The following is a 7123-nucleotide window of genomic DNA, read 5'->3' as shown; positions in this document are numbered from 1 at the left end:
TCCTCCTTTGACTCAATCTGATGCAAGAAAGGCTGCAATGGTCTTCACTGGTCAGCGTTACCGTTTGGTGCCATGACCACTGACAGTTAATGGTTTCAGAATGAATGTGCAATCCAGTTTGGGCCAATAAGATAAGAGACGGCCAAGAAAGGATTCTTCATCCATAAGAAGGTAGGTACCTTGACATAACTGAACCTCCCTGCACAGCATATCTTATTGCTAACATTGGAAAAACTAAGAGTCCTGAGAACCAGGCCAGAATCCCTTCATACCAGGTGCACAGTGGCCCCACTTCTGGACTTCTTAGTTTCTTTTTTCTTATGTATATTTGAATTAGAAATCTCTGCTATTTGACATTAAAGTCACATAATTATTAAAAAGCAAGTTGAAGGATATATGTTCATCAGATGAGGAGAATTGATTTAGCTAACTCATCACAAATTTTGTCCAGCAAACAGGTTAAAACAGCATGACTGTGTAAGTCTATGAAGCAAACTGTTTAATTATTTAATTAAGCACCCAGGAAAGATTTTAGAATAAATTTAACAGACAGAAAACGGTGAAGATAAATAGCTATGAGATTCATTCTTTGAATTGCTAAAAATATTTCATCTTTTGCAATGAATTGTACATACTCAGAAGAAAAGAACTCCATTGCTTCACGAATCTGTTGGAAGATCTGTTTCTACAGAATTTTCTGCTAACTGAAAGAGTGTCAACATATTAGAAATTTAAAATACAACTAAATGCATGCAATAGCTTAAATCTCTGTCAGACTTACGGACACTATTTTAACCAGAAATTACCAGGGTATTTGCTTTAGATTCATTCTGTAAAGTAAGTTGGATACACTGTTCTGGGTAGGTCTTGCTGGCACATTTGCTCAACTGTTCTTCCTCTTGTTCAAATAAAGGCAGGTGAAAGACTGACGGTGAGAGCTGGCTATTTGCTCTTCCTAGTCACGAACGTGACTGTGATTTGTAACAACAATTTCTTCTCAAGTTGTGTTCGATACTGTTATGGTATTTTATGTTAAAATACAAATGAGATGCAGACATTCTTTTTTCTTTTTTCTTGGATATTTTATTTATTTACAATACAGATGTTGTCTTCTTTCCCCATTTCCCCTCCCTAGAACCCCATACCGATCCTCCCTTCCTCCTTTATGCTTTTATACCATTTTAATTACATGCATGTAGTAAGGTCAGTTCTAGTTGAGGGTCTAGCAATACAATAGATGCAAATAGTCAAGGAACAAGCAAGACAATAAACACAAATAGTCAAAGAACAAGCAAGGCATTAAACCCAATTATGTGAACACTCCCTTGTTCACTGTTTCTAAGGAATTATCAAGATGAAGATATTTTCTAAATTATCTATGAACACATACTCCTTGTTTACTTTAGTCTTTTAAATTTTATTTATTTGTTTGTTTGTTTTAGCTGGGCATATGTGGTGCACACCTTTAATCCCAGCACTCAGGAGGCAGAGGCGGGTGGATTTCTGAGTTCAAGGCCAGCCTGGTCTACAGAGTGAATTCCAGGACACCCAGGGCTATACAGAGAAACCCTGTCTTAAAATTATAAAACAAAACAAACAAACAAACAAACAACAAGCAAATAAAACAAAAATTAATTTTATTTTATGTGTCTGGGTGTTTGGCCTGCATGTGTATCTGCTCATCACGTGTATGTCTCATGTCCATGGAGACAAGAAGAGGGCACTGGAACGCCTGAAACTAGAGTTACGGACAATTTGATCTGCCATGTGCTCTGGAAGAGCAGCCAGTGCTCTTAACCACTGAGTCATCTCTCTAGCAGGTTATTCTTATTTGATACAGTCTTAGGATAATTAGATACCTCAGATCATAAATTTAATCATATTGTTATATGTATGTATGAATTTCTTGGCTTTATTTTGGTTTTTGATTTTTATTCCTTGTTTATCTTAGTTCCAATCTTTAATAACACTCAATATATAAAATAAAAATAGGTAAGTAATTTTTAAAATAATTTTAAGAGACTTTTCACTATGAATAACTAAGAAATGTTTAAGGAAATATGTTTCATCTGATTTAAACATTACCCAATTTACACAAGTACTAAACATTCCAAGGTTGTCTATTTAATTCATCTGTATCAGTATCATTTTTATGTTTTTATGTTAAATATATTTATGAACAAAGATTATAATTAACTAGTGAATGCCTTAATAAAAATCTAACAAATGATCAACAAGTAAATCTTTCACATTTCCTTTTTCAGAACTGATTCATTATAATTTCTTTATAGTTACTGTGTTTCCACATACATTTTAAAAAATAATTTAATTTCTGATGCATCATGGAAAGAACCTGATGAAAATTTTGTCACCATTATCCCCATGAACCTGATGGGATTTTGATGAGTATTTTACCAACTCTTTGGGGCTACTTGCAGAAATCTTGTTATCTTAAATACATTACCTTTTCCAGTCCTAGAACATGCTACATCTCAGACCATCTTTCATTTTACCTGGCAGCTGTCTGAAACATAGTGTGTTAAATAAACATCTAAATGTTTTGTGCCTATGAATGCCACTGAATTTGGGTGAGATTTTAAAATATTATTATTATTATCACCACCACCACCACCATCATCATCTGACTCGAGTGTTTTGAGTCACTGTCAAAACTCTTTATGCAAACAATGCTGTCCTTGAATTCCAAGTCCTCCTGCCTCCAGGTCCTAAGTATTAGAATTCCAGGCCTGTGCCAATACGCCTAGCTTTGTATTTCAATTTTTAAACTTCACTTTCTAATTACTCTGTTTCTGATATCTAAAAATTTATTCACTTCAATCCAAAACTCTTTTCTGAATTTATTCTTCAGTTTTGATAGATATCACACAGATTTGGGGTGTGTTATAATCTCATGTCTATAAGATAGTTTTACTTTCAACTGAACTTGCACATTACGTAGGATATGAGCTTCCATAGTACATTAAGTTATAAATGTAAGAGAAAATGCCCTTGCCTTGTTCCTGATACTAAGGGAAAACAGTCGGTCTTTCATCAAGAAGGTAACCAGGTATTCAGCAGGTATTCTTGCCCAGATGAAAATTCTTCCTTTCTAGTAAAAGGTTACTATAGTCTTCCTCTGCTACATATGGGAGTTACATTCCGCCATGTTCTCCTCTTTGTCTATATCTATTGAAATGAGAATATGTTTGCTGTCTCAAGGTAGTGAACTACATTGATTACTATTTTAGTTAAACCTGTTTTATAGTTTTGCATAGAACCCAGTTGGTCAAGATATTTTGGTAAAGAATTAATTAATGTTTTTATGGAGGATTGGGGGAGAGATTTTTGTGTTATTATTTTTTGTAGTGTTTTTATAATACTAATCCCATCGATGAGTGAGTGTGTGGAGGTCAAAGGACAGCTTTCAGGAGTCAGTGCTCTCTGTCCCGCTATAGGATTCAGAGATCAAACTTGGCCTCCAGGTTTGAACAGCAGATGCTTCTCCAGCTGATCATCTGTCTTCTTTGCTTATGTCTCTAAGAGGTTTGTTTAAAATTTATGTTATTACTTCTTGAAAGATAATACAAAATTTTCCAGTAATTCATGTGGGCTTGGGGTTGGCTGTGTAGAAAATTTTTAATAAAAACTCTAATGCCTTTAATAAAAATATAGGCCTTTTTTTGAGATCTTTAATTTTCCTGTGTCAATAATGGTGGCTTGTGTAATTCCAGGAACTCTTTTCTTGAACTTACATTATCAGTTTTATTGGTGATATTGTTGATACTACCTATCAATCCTTTTCGCAGTTGTAACATCTGTAGTCAATCTTGTTGATCTTTTCAAAGAGAATGGTTTTTATTTTACTTTTGAAGATATTTTTATATTGTCTAATATGTTCTATTTCACGAAGGTCTACTCTTTATTTCTTTCTTCCTTTATCTAATTCTAAGTAAAACTCCGTTTTGTTCTAGCTTTATAAAGTGAAACATTCGATGATGAGTTTCAAACCTCTCACCTTTTAAAGTATTAGTGTTGAGGTTCTCTGTTCTTCCCAAGCCCACCACTTCTCACCCCTCCCACAAAAGGCTTTTCTATACTGAAGGCTTCATCTTGAGCTCCTATCATTATTTCTGGGAAAATCTGGAAATTTTAGGAAATGAACAATACCTGGAGTAAATAATCCACCAAAGTGGGCCACTGGGTTATCTTGTTTCTGGATTCCCCCCATCCCTACCACCTCTGCTTCCTGTTCATGATATACATGGCTCTATTATGCCCCTGTGATGTTCTGCCAACGTGTCTGAAGGTAAGCAACAAAACATAGACTGAACCTTCTAAAACTAGAAGCCCAGATAAATCTTTAATCCTTAAGGTCATTTATGCCAGGCATTTCCTCACAGTCATAGAAAAAAGTACATGACAGAAAGTTGAAATCAGTGTGGCTGATGCTACAATTAAACCTGACTGTGCAGTTCCTAAGCAGTGCAACTGGTTTATGGAAGGAAATCGGAAGAGTAAGAAGAAGCATGCTGAGGAAAGCCTAGAACACTGTGAGTAGTGATTAATGAGCAAGTCTGATGGGGGTTAAAGAGACTGGCATGCTCATAGGGATGCAAACAGTAAAGGGCCCACTCTGTGGGGTTTAAGGCAGAAATGAGGAATGGGAACTAGCATAGATGTCATATATGTTCCAATCTAGCCAAGAGTTTCTGTACATTTTATCTGTGTGCTAACACAATATCAGAGGCAGAGCTTAAAGGCTGATGAACTAAATAACCCAGCAGATGAACTGTTAAGGTTGTCCAAGATTTAACCATGTCTATGTTTGACTGCTTTTCACCAGTCTTATAGTTCAGAAATGTGAGCAAAAACAAAAACAGTGAAAAAAAGTCTTTAAAAATTCCAAGATTACCACAAAAGGAGTTTGTTTAAAGTTGCAGACAAAACGCATAGAGTCATTAAAAGTGATTAGTCCCCTGAAAAGAAAGCAATTACATTTAACTGATAATAGAAAAGATGCCCACGGGGCCTCTTAAGAATTAGGTGGATCTCATCAACTGCAGGGTCCAGACTGTAAAGGTTTTTAATTCTTTGAAAGAATTGGCTTTGAGAACAGAGCTCCAAGGAAGCCTGGGATGTTTGGAGTTTTGCTGGGCTTAGCTGCCCAGGAATTCAGGAGGCACTGCAGCTGTGGTCCTCAGGGAGCCAGATGTTATCATAGTGCTAGCTAACCCAACACTATCCATGTGCTGCTGGGTTTGCAGGCTTGCAGAATGTAAAAGTTGCAGGGCAATGGAAGTTTTTGCCCAAATGTCAAAGAAAGCCTGTGACCCCAAGCAACCCGTGAAGCTATGGAGGTAAGACCTGCCCTGCAACTGAGACTGACACGAATGGGAAGATAGCCAAGAATGTGAATTTCTGTTGAGGAAAGTTATAAGCAATGACTGGAGCTGACCTAAAAGAAGGACAATATGAGCTGGCCACAAGGCCAGAGGATGAGGCTGTCTGAGCTCATCCGATCTCACGACCTCATGTCATCACACACCGGTGGTACTACACCTGCATCTCCAGGATTTAATGCTTAAATGTTAATTTTTTTGTTTTTTTTTTTTCTTGTGTTGCTTCCATCTCTCATTTCCTCTCTTTTGAAATAATAGTGTTTAGTTCATACTATAATATTTTGAGGTTTTTCTATTGAAATAGATTCTTCTCTCATACAACATATCCCAGCTGCAAGTTTCCCCTCCATCCCATCTCCCCAGCTCCCCCCCACACCTCCCTCATATCTGCTCCTCCTTTGTTTCCCTTTAGAAAAGAGCAACCTGCCAAGAGACAACAACCAAACATGACATTCACAGCTTGTTTTATTTTACACAGCCTACGAGTAAAAATTTGCCTTGAGTCTCAGATCTCAACTGAAGTTAGATTGTGAACAATGTTTGAACTGTTAAAGCTTTGGGGAGCCTTGGAAGTATACTAAATATTGCCTTATAAAATGGCCATGAGACTTTGGGGTTCTAAAAAGTGTACTGTTCCAGTTTGGATGTGAACTGGCCTTCCAAAAGGCTTGTGATTTGAGGGGTTGAATCCAGCTGAGGTGCTCCTTTGGTAGCCACTTGAAACTTTATAGGTACTTCCTAGCTGGAGAAAGTAAGTCACTGGAGTAGGTCCTTGGGTCTATCTTGTCCCAGACTGCTTTCCTCTCCTCTTTTCCCTCCCCTCTCTTCCTCTCTGTTCCTCTCTTCTTTCCTTCCTCTGCACCTCCCCATCTCTTGTCTGTCAGAAGGTGAACAAACTAACTCTTTGTTGATTTAAGTTATTTGTCAGACATGCTATCAGAACAAAAAGAAAAACAGTAGAGAAAAGCACTGTGGCTTCATCCCACACACAGGAGAGGTTGAATTCATTCTAATTGAACTATGAACTTTCTCTCAGAGTTTTTCTTGAACTTGTGGGTTATTTAGAACTGTGTTTGTCTGATATCTTATGATTTTTAATTTAATTATATACACTCAGGAAACACACTCTACCTGTTTTAAGCCCTTTAAAATTTATCTGGACACCAAAATGTTCACATAAGTGAGCACTCTGTGATTACATATTTAAAATAATGCATTCATACATACTCAAATTCATTTCTAGCCTTGTTTTCCCATGTAAAAATTCCCCAACATATCTTATAGTACAGATTTGCTGGAAACAAATTATCTTTCTTTAAAAAAATTGTTTTATCTATGTGGGTGCTTTACCTGTATGCATGTCTGACATTACTTGCATGTGGGCAGCCTGTGGAGGGCAGAAGAAAGTGTTGGAGTTCCTGGAACTGGAATTACAGACAATTGCTAGCTACAGTGTCTTGAGTTTAATTCCCAGCAACCACGTGGTGGCTCGTAACCATCTATAATGTAATCTGATGCCCTCTTCTGGTATACACAAAAGCAGAACATTCATATACATAAAATAAATAAATCTATTTTAAAGGCATCTAAAAAATAAAAGAAAAATAAGAAAATAAGAAAAAAATAAAAACAAACAACCCTAAAAGGACAAAACACAAATGAACAGAAAAAGTCAAAGAAAAAGGCACAAGAAACACAAATAGACATAGAAACGCACATATTAA

The sequence above is a fragment of the Arvicanthis niloticus genome, chromosome 2 (genome assembly GCF_011762505.2).
Source record: "Arvicanthis niloticus isolate mArvNil1 chromosome 2, mArvNil1.pat.X, whole genome shotgun sequence".
NCBI lineage: Eukaryota > Metazoa > Chordata > Mammalia > Rodentia > Muridae > Arvicanthis > Arvicanthis niloticus.
The sequence above is the reverse complement of the archived record's forward strand: the minus strand, read 5'-3'. Positions refer to the sequence as shown.